Source organism: Ictidomys tridecemlineatus, chromosome 4, assembly GCF_052094955.1.
Source record: "Ictidomys tridecemlineatus isolate mIctTri1 chromosome 4, mIctTri1.hap1, whole genome shotgun sequence".
In the NCBI taxonomy this organism is placed as follows: Eukaryota; Metazoa; Chordata; class Mammalia; order Rodentia; family Sciuridae; genus Ictidomys; species Ictidomys tridecemlineatus.
Window position 1 is genome coordinate 146,963,526 of NC_135480.1, and position 13,412 is coordinate 146,976,937.

A 13,412-nucleotide genomic window follows, 5' to 3' on the forward strand; every position below is an offset into this window, starting at 1 on the left:
ACTCTCCCACAGAAAAAAAAAGCAAACTTCCCTCAACATTCCTATTAAAAAAAAAATTCTTCCCTCCCTTCTTCTTCTCTCCTCTTCCTCCTTTAATCCAGTCTCAGCCTCTTCCAATGCAATTCCTCCATCCCCATTTCTCCTTCTGTCACTCTTTACTAACTAGCATATTAATATTCAAAAATATATGAGGTGAATTGTGGTGGGATGGAGTATCCTGGGGAACTATGAGGCTTCTTTCTTTTCAGTTAACATTGTACTTTCCTCAGTGGACAAAGAAGAAAGAAGGCCTGAATCACACAAGCTTTAATCATTTTTTGCTTCTGCTACAAATTCGTATGTCCATCAACTCCTTCAGCCATTTAATACACATTTTGCTAGATATCTACTGTAGAACAGGCCCTATGTTAGGTTTAAAGAAACTGGAAGTAAAAGTGGGATCATTTGGGAGGTGACTGGAGCACAGAGATGCTTCACGGGGAAGTCGAATATTTAGCCTAAAGATGATTGCAGACCTGAATTTCATGTCATGCATGCAGTGGCAGATATCTGAAACACTTTTCTTCAGGACTTCATTCTTTTGATTTCACTCCATTAAAATGTACCAGTCCTTGTTAAGGGTAGCCCTATATATTGCCAAGAGTAATTATACCTATATATGAAAAGGTGCCATGCCCCTGTCTAATGAGGAGGAACATGGATGTCTTAGATACACCCTTTAAGGATGAAAATTGGGAGTCTAGAAAGTATCTGAGACAAACCACATCCTTACCTGGTTCTGATTCCCCTGAAGTGGGTCGCTGAAAGATGCTCTTCTCTACCCTGGCTTGCACATGGTCCTGTGGTAGTTCTCAAGGCGTAGTGTCGTCCCAGCAGCGTAAACACCACTAGGGAATCTGTTATAACGCCAATTCTCAGGCCCCACCCAGACCTACCAAAACTCTGGGGGTAGGGCTAACCTGTTGGCATTTTCCTAGGCCCCTGGGGGGTCCCTTAATTGTTCCCCTAGGTCACAATCAATTCTATTCCCATGTCTATTATAGAGCCTGTCCCTCTACTATCAGTACATACTATTACTACAGGTCTTAAAGATTTGTTAGGCTCTTTTATTCATGTATAACTGTCATTTTCAGAAAGTCACATGCAGGTTCATAGGTCATTTGTTCAGAGCTAGGCTCTTTGGTACCTGGCAGAGAGTGGGTTCCTATGGCTAAGACACTGGCTCACGGAGGAGACACTGTGAAAAGAAAGATCCCCATTGATAAATGTCAACATGGGTAAGTCATAGGCTTCTTAAACTGGTGTGACTTACTACCAAAACAGGACTGGTTTTGCCTGCTTTTCAAAATTCTCAGGGCTCTCAATAAGGCATGTTTTTTGCGTACAGTTGAAAAAGGCCCACGTAAATCCCCCATTGTGCAATAAAATGTTCATCTCATGTTATTTAGCATCCTCATTCTCCCTTTAGGGGATGAGAGAAGGAAAGGGTAGAAGATGCATATTTTTAGAATCAGGGAATGATTTATCATTCAATGAAACAGCATAGATAGAGGCTTAAATCAAGTGTGTGGAAATAATATGTTGTTATTACTTGTCTTAACTCTGCTAAATTATAACCTATAAACCCTGCAGTGCTTGACTTTAAATATCCCATCCGCATTCGCAGGAAATCTAAATGGTTATTTCCTCCTTTAGCACATGCATTGCAGGAGGATTTATGGTTGTTTCCACAAAGCATATATGAGGAGCACGTTAACCAAGATGTCAGTGTAACCAGGCACGATTGATAAGCACACAGCCTACATCACATATGTATTCTGGGAGCCTTTATGTGCAGTTAATTAGTTTAGCTATTGCTTTCATGGTTCATTTAGAAGCCTCATGCTTCATTAAATATCAATAAATTTTATCCTCAAAAAACCTTTTCAGTAAAAATATGATTGTCTCTTCAAGTGATAATCTTGTTAATGGATGTATATATTGCAAGTATGTCTATCAGGACTGACAAAACTCTGAATTGCCATGGTTGCAGTACCCTGAAGTAATATGCAAATTTTATTCTATAGTTTAACACACATGCCTCATCCACACATATTTTCTTACAGTAGGGGAAAAAAAGCCTTTTTTTTTTCTTTTCCAAAAATGATGTGTCTTTTAAGCTTCTATTTTTATTTCGTCAAGAATGCCTACTTATGTTTCATAAGGCTCCTTTTCTCCATTACATTAATTCTGAGTTTCTCTTTATTGGAAAGACTAGCTTTTAGCAACTTTCCATTGTGCAAAAGAAAAGTTTTCAGTAAACATGTGTTCTTTGCTTCCCTGGTGCTTTCGTCCATAAAGGGCAGGGGTCACAGTTACTGGGCTATGACCATTGGCCCTACCAGTAATTTATCTGGGTTGCTCACGGAATGCCAAGAGCAAATGGCTCAGGCAGGGATATCAGGAGAGAAAAGGGAGAGCCTCATCCATGAAAACAGAAGTAGCATCTCCTGCACTCTCCCCTACATTTCAGGTCCAGCTCACATTTTCTGGGAAGATGTCACCAATCTGCAGAAGCTGCCACAGAAGCTGCCACTCATTTCCTGTAGCACTTTGTCAACACTTTCATTACAGAATGTATTACAGTGGTTCAGTCATTCAATTTTCCATCCATTCATTCAACAAAAAATGTATTGCTGAGAATACAATGGTAACCAAGACAAGGTCCCCCCCCTTTCTTAAAAACTGTATATTCTAGAGGTGAGGGGATCTACAGTAAAACTAATAAATAGATTAAATAAACAAGATTATTTAGACAAAGGTAAGTGCCCATGAAAAAAATAAAATGGGTAGGTGTAATGGGTTATCATGGGATGGGAGGCTCCTCTGGAGTACGTGACAGGAAAGGCCTGTGGACAAGGTACCAGAAGCTGAGGTGACAGTGGTGAGAAGAAAGCAGTCATGCAACACTATGGGGGCGGTCTCGGGACAGAAAACAGCCACACACAAAGACCTAAGGCTGAATCATCTTGCTGTATTAGAGGAGGGAAAAGAAAATGAGTTGAATGGAATGAACTCAGCAAGGGGGGGGGCATGGTACCCAATAAATGTGATGACCTACCTGTCTCTTGACTAGACTAGAAGCTCCTAGAGAATGGAGCATGGATCTTACTTAAGTTTGCAACTCTAGTATGTAGCCCTATTCTAACACCTGGTCCAAAAATGTGGGATGAATGAATAAGCTGAATGAACCATCTCCCAGGGTCACATATGACACCCTCGGGGTTTTCTATAATTTTGTATAATCTCTGCTTTCTCTCTTGCTCCCCTCTTTCAATATTGTGTTCTATCCTTCCTGTTCAAAAAGAGCATACCAGAGTCTCTTAAATGCTGGAGAGGGTTCTCAAAGTTATTTTACATCAGAGATGATGAATTTGTGCTTGGGCATGCATATGGTTTCAATGATTCCTCATGTGACCAAGAATGAAATGTATTCAGGAGGGAAGATCTACAAAGACAAGGTTTAAAATACTAGCTTGAAGTTACTCAAACTCCTGTCTTGGGGTTTATTTGTGGAGTACTTCAACTCAGCCAATACATTCAACCAAGAATAAACACTAATATTGTCATTATTGTCATCATCATCACCATCATCTCTCTGAACACAAAATAACATATATAGGGCTGGGGCTATAGCTCAATGGCAGAGCACCTGTCTTGAATGTGTGAGGCACTAAGTTCTATCGTCAGCACCACAAAAAATAAATAAATAAAGATATTGTATCCATCTACAACTAAAAAATATTTTTAAAAAATAACAAATATAAACTTCCCCAGTGAAATTTATTATCATGAGGCATGAGGGAAAAGGAGACACTCTGCAAGAAATCCATTTCCATTTTACAAAATATTTTCAGTTCTTTCAAAATTGGTCTATTTTGCCTCCTCTGCTTCTTCCTTTGTAACAGGCATGGGAGATGGGAGACAATTTTAAAGTAATGGATCAATGAACGCCCGGTTTCATTTCTTCCAAATAACCTCCAGTGGTGATGAGGAACATTGACACTGACAGGCTTCAAGACCACCATAAATCTACAACACCAAATGTGACTGCATTGGATATGTGTGGGAAACACAAGCACGCTGGGTTTATGCACACCAGTAAATTTCCAAAGGGGGTCCAATGCCAGGAAAATGCCTTATTTTGTCAAAAAGTACGTCTCCCACACAGCAGCAGGTCTGGCATAGCTTGAGCCACATGTTAAAAACAAAGCAAAGTGACATGTGATATGGGCCTCACTGCCTGATGACAGAATTCACGAGCTGTCTTCACTCTGAGCTTTTCTGGAACAAACTGAGTCCACATAGCCCAAGCCTGTTTGACAGTTTTGTCTTGTTATCCTGTTGTTTTCTGCAAAGTCCTTGCCTTTTAGGTAACTGAGTCTTGATTTCTTATTGCAATTTCAAGATTTATCCCCATATTACAAATAATAATCTAATTCCAAGGAACTCTATACTTTCCAACCTCATCTTTACAGAAGTTACTATTGCAGATATAATAATGTTTTTAATGTTTAGAAGAATGTAGATGCCCCAAAAGAATATTTAAATCAACTGGCAAACCAGGTAATTGTACCTTTCTTCACTATCATGGTATGGACTGTTGAGAGCCACAGCCAAAGGGGCCCCAGCAAACTTCCAGCTGCCAGCAAACTTCCAGCTGCCAGCTGATAATTGGCTCACTTCGGCCCCAGCAACTTCTAGCTGCCAACTGATTGGCTCCTCTGCAGTGATGCTCATTGGGCTGTTTCCCTGCCCTTTCAGACCACGGAGCTGCTCATTGGGGGACTTTTTTGGCTCCACCCATGCGACCCAGCCAATCGGCCTCAAGAGCAGGAGGGGAAGGGAGGTTGAGAGGCTTGTGGGAAGCGGGTGGTGGCAGTTGGGCTCTGAAGGTTTTTCCTGAGGAGCTGTTTTGTTTGGCGTGTGTGGTTCTAAAAATAAAGTTCGTTTCTTTTGACAAGTGGCTCCTGAATTGTGCCCAGCCAGACTGCGGCAATGGACAGTACTTTAGTATCTCCATTGATAATCATTATAGTCTCAATTGTACAAATTTTATGAAACACAAATTTTAAAAAATAATATTAGCTTCTGAAAGGCCAAATTTTCACCAGGTTAACTATTTTGGTATTTCCATTACACTTGTTCTGTACAATAAGAAAAAAAGGAGCTTTTGCATACACTGCGAAGAGTATATGTAAGTGGTTTCAATAAATTATTTCAAAACCACATCTTTGTTAGATTCACTGTTTTCTTCCTTAGAGTCTACTCATCTCTCTCCCTCTTATTCATCCCCAACTATTATGGCTTAGTAACTATTATGACTTCCTTGCTGTATTACTGTACAATTTCTTTTGTTGGTACAAAACTAACAAAACCACCAAAAAACAGTAGCTTTATACTGCAAAAAATTTATTCTGGAGTCCTATATTGAGGTGTTAGCTAGGCTGTGCTCTCTCTGAAGCCTCTAGAAGAGGGTCCTTTTTTGTCTCTTCCTAACTTCTGGGGCTTGCTGACCCTCCCGGGCCTTTCTTGGCTTATAGACACATCTCTCCAGACCTTTCCTCTACTGCAACATGGTCTTCTCCCTATGTGTCTTCTGTAATCACATGGTATTTTTATCTCTGTGTCTATGTCCAAGTTTCTCTCTTTTAATAAGGATACCAGTCATTGAATTAGGTCACACTCTAGTCCACCCAATGACCTCATCTTTTAACTTCATTATATCTACAAAACTTCACTATATCTACAAAACCCCTATTTCCGATTATGGTCACACTATGAGATTCCATATGAGCATGAATTTGAGGGAAACACTGTTCAACCAAGAATGACCACTAAACCAGCATCCTTCAATTACCAACTTTTCCAAGGAGTCCGAAGGACGTTTGTAGATAAGACAATTACTCAAAGGGCAGGTGATATAATTCAATGAAGAAGTCTAACAGGAAATCTGTCAGAAACTTAATGATTTCAGGACTGAAGTACTGGCAGTACTATGAGGTCAATCACCAAAAGATCAAAACATGCAAACACACCTACTCAGCCACCTTTAAAAAAAATTTAAAAAAAAAACAGAAAAAAAATGTTTCTTTGGCTGAATTAATCTCTCCTCTGGACCCAGCTCCCTAAGTGGGTGCCCTCTATCTAATGCTTATACCATTCATATGAGTAGAAGAAGTACTAACAAAGCCTGGGCACCATGCTAGGTATTCTATGCAAAACAGCATCACCTCCATCAAAGAAAGGAAGAAACTGCCTTTCAAAAACATAAACCAATCAGTACGAAATCACATAAGAAAGCTAAGTTTGAACTTAGATCTTCCTGGATTCAAAGCTTCTACCTCATTTTTATATCTAAGCATTTGCCATCCCCTTTAATACACACACACAAAGAAGGAAAACACACACACACACACACACACACACACACATACAAACCTACCTCTCAAATGACTGTTTCATTTACCCTGATCATTTTCTCAATCCATGCAACATTGGAGCTAGAAGATACCTCAGTTATCATCCAATATAATAATTTAATTTGATTAAATGATTAAATTATTGATTAAATAATTTAATTGTACACACTGAAGGCCAAAAATGATAAGTGAGTAGTCTGTTCAAGATAAAGGAAGAGAGTTGAGACCAAACTGGGAATTTGGCCTCAGACACTCGGCTTCTTGTCCAGCCTAGCACTATGCAGCCTAGCACTATGTATTTCCAACTGAGTAATATGAACATATATAGGCAGAATGTCATGGTGGTCTAGAGCATGGACTGAAATATAGGCCTGTCCCTTATGTATGTGAGCCAGTCATTTAGTAGCTTAGCCTCAGTAGGCTGAGCTATAAAATGGAGATAATAAAAGCATTAGTCATAGTATCTAGTATCTCATAGGATTGTTCAGAAAATAAATGTACTCAAAAGACTAAATGCTCAATATATGTCAGTTGGTGACAATGGTTTGGGAAAATTATTTACTACTATTACTATTAACACATGCTATAAAAGCTACAATTGAGTGACTTCAGCGATTTTCATCACTGTCCATTTCTAGCAATCATGCTGGCTGCAAATCCTCATTCAAAGATACAATGGCATAGTAATTTCCTGGTCTTTCATAATAATTAACTTTGACCTCTTCCATAATCTACTTTCTGTCCACTCAATTGCCATGTCTTCCTCTATACACAAAATGGGCAAAGCTCTATATTCTGGGTTTAATTTCCCTGAGTGTGTGAGTTCACATTTAACCGCCTTCTTCAAATGATAGTGGGTCATTTAGTGTCCTTAAAAGCCAACAGTATTATTGCATCCTGACTCTGTGACAAATCCTTGTTCTTGTCTCTCATCTTATCTCTGTCTCAGGAAAGCAAGCCCTGGGAAAATTATACAAACAGCCCCAAATATTTGAAATCAGCATTGTGCTCACATGCTTATGTCTCTCTGAAGGCTTAGAGCAGTTCTCTTTCAGTTTTATTCTTTCATTAGCCCAAGGCTTGCTAATTAATTGGAATTTTCCAGAGCTTTTGTTGTTGTGACAAAGGCGAACAATGAAAAAGCTCATTCCTTCATGTTAAAGAGGGTCCATCAAACCCTCCAAAGAGTGCAGGGAGGCACAGAGGATAAGAGGGAGGATTAAGTCGACTTTGAAAGGGTCAGTTCCTGCTTCCCTCTCTCAACCCACAGCTGCCATCATCTTTACCTAACCTGATTTATGGGAAGTGACATCTTAACCATGGCTTTTATCCCTTCAGAGGAGAGGCTGCTTAGAGAGAGCATTATGTATGATCTAAAATTAGATGGCAAAGGACATCCTGTAAGTGGGAACAAATAAATATTGGGATGCAAAAGATACTGTATAAAGTGAGAGGCTTATTTGAAAACAAAAATTTATGGATCAGGGAGGAAGGAGTAAAACCCAGATGAATACTTCCAAGCAAAAGCAAAGACCAGACTTAAAAGAAACAAAAAGATGCTTAATCTTGACAAAAAATAGCACTGTTTAAACCAAAGATAGCAAAGCAGCTGGAGACTAGGGGTAGTGAAGGGGAGCAAAGAGAGATTAATTCCAAATTTTGTTCTTGGTTTTCTTTTCAAGGTAGCACTCTGTAGTTTGGCACACTAGGTTACTGGAACTCATGGAAACTGACGTGACTGTGTTTCATCTACACTGTGAGAGATTCTATCATACTTCTGACTTTGAGGATGCAGGAGAACAGAAGCTGGTGGGGTCCTCAAACATGGCAAATAGGCCATTTCCAACATCATCCCTACAGAGTTCCTTTTGATAGAAACACTTCCTTGAATATCCAAGGCAAAAAAAAAAAAAAACCACTATCCTTTTTAAAACCACAATATTTCCATAATAAAAAAATTTTTCTTATTTTTAATTTATAGATAGATGCTTATAAAAACATTGTTTCCAGCTAGTATCCAGATCTATACATTATGACAAGGAGCTCCACTAGAGCTCCACTATAGCAAAATCATAAAGGCCTCTAAAATATCTCCACCTCCAGGCTGATGCCCCAATGGCAATCTCTCCAGTTACCTAAGGTGCCACCAGGTTCTGAACATACTGAGTGTGAGCTGCCTGCACAGGTATCCAGATGGAAACACACAGAGACACAAAATTATACAAATGGGCCCAGAACAAGGTTCTAGGAATCTCAGTAAGTATAGTCCTTTATGCAATCGAGACTACCTAGGGATTGTGTGTGTGTGTGTGTGTGTGTGTGTGTGTGTGTGTGTGTGTGTGTGTCTGCATAGAGAATAAGAACAAGGTTGGAACTCAAAGACTCCAAGGTTTAGAGTAACAAGGCTAAAAACTAATACGCAAAAGAGGAAGAAAATGTATGCTGGGGTAGGGTGGGGGAAGCCAGGAGGAGCAAGAGCAGAGGGGACAACCTTACAACTTTTAAAGGCACAGAATCTAAAATGAGACTACATAGCTTCAAATACCGGAACCACTATTAACTGGACTTGGAACCTCAGGAAAAGCATAGAACTTCTCCAAACCTCAACTTCACCTCTGGAATATGGGGAAGAGAATTGCTGTTCCAATGTAAAGTACTTGATACGGTGCGATAGTTTGGGATTTTAAATGTCCCCCAAAGGTCCATGTTTTGCAGGCTGGTCCCCAGTCCATATTGCTATTAGAAGTGGTAGAACCTTTCAAAGATGAGACTTGGTGGGAGGAAGTTAGATACAATGCCCTTGAAGAGAGTTGTGAGACCCTAGACTCTTCTGCTTTCTCTCTTTCACTTGCAGTGAGGATTCTCTCCACCTCATGTTCCCTCTGTGATGTACTACTTTGCCACAGGCCCAAAGGCAATAAAGCCAACCAGCTGTGAACTGAAATCTCCAAAACTGTGAGCTAAAATAAATGTTTCCTCTTTTTAAGTTGATTATCTCATGCATTTTATTAAAGCAATGAAAAGCTTCACAGTTGTCTGTGAAGCATTCAAACACTGTTAGCCATGTTTATTAAGAGACACTAAAATTAGAAGAGATAGACATGATTGACCAGGAGCATCTCAGATCGTTCCTAGAATTGTTCTGATACAATGAAGGATAGAAAAGGAAAGCTTCATCCCAGGAGATACTGGAGAGTAATACAGAAGGCAAAAAGAAACCTGGGATGAGGAGGATGAGAAACCCCAGGATGATTTTTACCATAAAAACAGGCATCTGATGTTTAGTCACCTTAAGAGGTAATGCGGAGAATAAATCATAAAGATAATCGTCCTTATAGCAACGGCAGCACAAAGGAGAGTTGCACTAGGGATCTGAGTTCAAGTTATAGTCTGAATGTGAACCAAATGGAATTTAGGAAAGGTCCTTTGGAGACTTCAGTTTCATAGAGTTCTGAATGTCCACTACAGTCCCTTCTAGTTATCCCAACTTATGACTCTTTGGCATTCTATAATTTAACTTAAGAATTGTGGCTAAAATGAAAACAAAAAATTAGTAAAGACATCGCGGAACCATGTGTCTTCAGCCTCCTGTGTTCTCAGAATGAAAGACAGAACCGAGGAGGAATTCCCTTAAGTTTTAAAGGGCACGCAGTGAAACGTAGAAGCAGCCACCTCTTCCTTGCTATTTCCTCTTCCACTGACCAAAAAACAAGAGGCAAGAGAAAGGAATAGGACAAAAGAAACTAAATCAAGGCTATAAAAACCAAAGCTGTGCTCCTGTTCACCAGCAGCTCCAACAAAGCTTTCAGCATGGGAACAGGGAGAAGGTGATATAAGACAAATAAGCACAACTCCAACAGAGGATCAGAAGATCAGGTAACGTTGGATCCGAAGGGATAAATATCACACCTAACTATTTCTAAGCCCTAATTGTGCTATGGACAAAAGTGATTCCCAGAGAAGAATGTGAATTGCCTAAGAGGAAAAAGTTAGTCTGGCAAAGCTGTCAGAAGAGCTCATGTTTGCCGACTTAGTCCATTACAGATTCCTTAGAATTATGCATCTAACTGATCAAATTCCAAACTACAATTCCTGATAAGAGACTCTGAGGAGGAGGTAATGGGAATGATTGTCTGAAATTCTTGGGAAATTTTTGGATTTCTCCCATTTTCACAGAAGGCTGAGAAGACAAAGAGGAAAGAGTATCCAATACATTAAGCTGCTGCTACATACCAGACATTCTACTAAGTGGTTTCATGTATGTGCTCACATAAACCTCTCCTCTTTGTGAGTCTAGGAGGTTCTGAGCTACCCGAGGAGAAGGGTAGTGTCTTATTCATCCAGGAATCCTCAGCACCTGACAGAGTGCTGGCGTTCAGCAGAAACTCAATGTATGCTTGCTGAATGAAGATAAAATTTTCCTGGTGCACAAAGTGAGGATCAAGGGAATTACATGACATGTTCTAGGTGGCCGTGTCCCTGGTAAAAGTGGCAGCATCAGGATTTGAACTTGGGCTCATTTGCTGCCATAGTTTGTCCATGTTCTTTTCACCACATGACTGCCTTTTATGTATTTTCTCCAAGCCCAACGAAAATGCTTACTTTCAAACACGGAAGGCCGGCTGATTTATATCACCCTATAGCTACTGCATCCTTTTCATGTTTCTCTAAGTGTGTCCTCTTTCAAAGTATGCTTTTCAAAATGCCATTTTGTTACTCTTCTACAGTAGCCAAGCCTCATCAGAGTCTCTAAGGTGGGTGATATGTACACACTAAAGGACCAACAGCTTGGAGGCAGAGGATGATGGGAGGAGCACATTAGCTTTGTCCTCCAGTTGAAGGGCTGATTCTGAGCAGAGATATCACAACTGCCCTGGTAAAATGTAATCTTGCCTTAACTCTTTTAACAGTAAAGGTTTCATCTGAAAACTCAGCAAGCAAATCATACAATTGTCTTATCCCCCACACCCCTATTTCTGTGTCTGTCTCTCTCTTCCCCCCAGCACCTCCCCTGCCCCACATACACTCTTGCCAAAGCTTCAGACTAGCTCTCTATTGTAAACAACTGTCTAAAGTATATCCAAAAATAAGGGGTTTTTTTCCCTAATTACATGTATAAGACAAGTTATGTCTTTCAGATATTTTTGACTTGAGGCTATTAAACGGACTCTATTTGTTTCATCCAAGAAAGCCCAAAGAAATGAATAATGATCCAAAACAGATTACACTTGAATGGTTCTGTATATTATATGCAAAGAAACAGTCCCACAACAAAGTCACTAAATGAATGTCACTATGCCTGAATAGAGGAATAAAATTGAATTGTGATAAAAGCAAGTTGTTTAAAGGATCTTTAGTTCATGTCTACCAAATTATTCTGAACATTATGTGCTGAACAAAGGCTCTGATACTCATATTATTAAGTAATAGAAACATTTTGAGAAATAAGCCAACATTTTTACTTTAAAAAAGATTTATGTATCATTTTCTGGTTTTATGAGTGTTGTAATTGTCCTCCAAACCTTTGAACAATGCCAAATTCTTTTTCCAGCTGAACATTCTACAGTATTAAGCTCTTTGTAATGCTGGAGGCCATGTCAGGATGAGTACGGTGAATTAAACAAGAAAATTTCTAGAAGTAGGCATAAGTCTTGGTATCTGGGTAGGTCTAATCACAGAAGCATCAACCTGTTTAATCCAAATTCTCTACCTGTTTGATAACCAGAAAATTTAGTTATGCGAATCATGGTAGCAATGTTGGAAAATATGTTACTTAATTTCTAAGCATTGAGTTACTTAAAGGCTCACATAGCATTGTGGTATATTTTTCCCTGTGGAGTAAAAGATCATCAGTACTCTCTTCAGTAAAGATAAGAGAGATGACTGCCCTATCTCTCACATCAGGAGTCACCAACTCTAGTTAACTCTTGGACAAGCTTTCTCCTGCTGTTCAACATTGTTAACTGGTAGTTCTCTGAATTTAATCTCAAAAATGCAAACTCTACATGGCTTGGCAGACACAAGGAAAGCATAAAGAATGGCACAAAGATTTATATTTTGTGTTCACAGACCTTTAAAAACAAATAACATCATTACTAGCTCTAGATTCTGGAAGTTACTAAACAACTTTGAAAGCCCTAAGTTTCCCAAGGCTTTCAGATAACTCCATGGCGTTGTCAGATGTGAGGCCTAAAGATATCCTTTTACTTAGTGAGGCAGAAAGAACATGAAAGAATGCATTTGAGATCTGGGTACCAGTCTCACAGCTGCCACTTATCTGCTGTGCAACTTTACATACTGTGTAAAGTTTACATCTGGCCAACTGTTGAAATTACTAAGCGATGTGTAGTTGACAATAGTCGGAATCGATGGTCAAGTCCTCATTTGGATAATCATACTATGATTTTTATAAGAGAGTGTTCTTGGTTTTAGGAACTCTACACTAAAGTATTCTGAGGTCAAGGAGCTCGAGTTTATGACTTATTCCAAATAGTCCAGAAAAAAAAAATCAAGGAAATGATGGTGCCAATATGGTAAAAACTTAATATTTGAAAATTCTGGATAAAGAATACAAGAGAATTCTGTATACTGTTGGTGTGACTTTTCTACTAAGGCTGAAATTTTATAAAAATAAAGTCAAAATAAATCACTGGCATATAATTGGCAACAAGTGAATATTCGCTGAATGTGACACTTTAAATATTCTTGGGCACAGTATCTTCATATGCAAAATGAGAGAGAGTTAAATCACAGGGCTTTTTAAAACTTACCTAGTCTCAACTGCCTCTGATTCTGTGATTAGTAGGGATTCACTTAATAAGGTAATTTTCCTAAAACACATGGAGAGAAGATTCTCAACAGTAGTAGACATGATTCCTGCCTTTAAGAAAGCTCACTCAATCAAACAGAGACAAGTGTTCAGGATGAGTGAAAGCTGACTGAAGAAATTTT

The 13,412-nt window shown here is 39.2% G+C and overlaps 1 protein-coding gene across 9 annotated transcripts in view; it reads right to left on the reverse strand.

Annotated features, from left to right (window-relative positions):
- Nucleotides 1–13,412, reverse strand: part of Glis3 (GLIS family zinc finger 3) — a 434,230-nt gene that overhangs the window by 325,150 nt on the left and 95,668 nt on the right. The gene's annotated exons all lie outside the window — the stretch shown is intronic.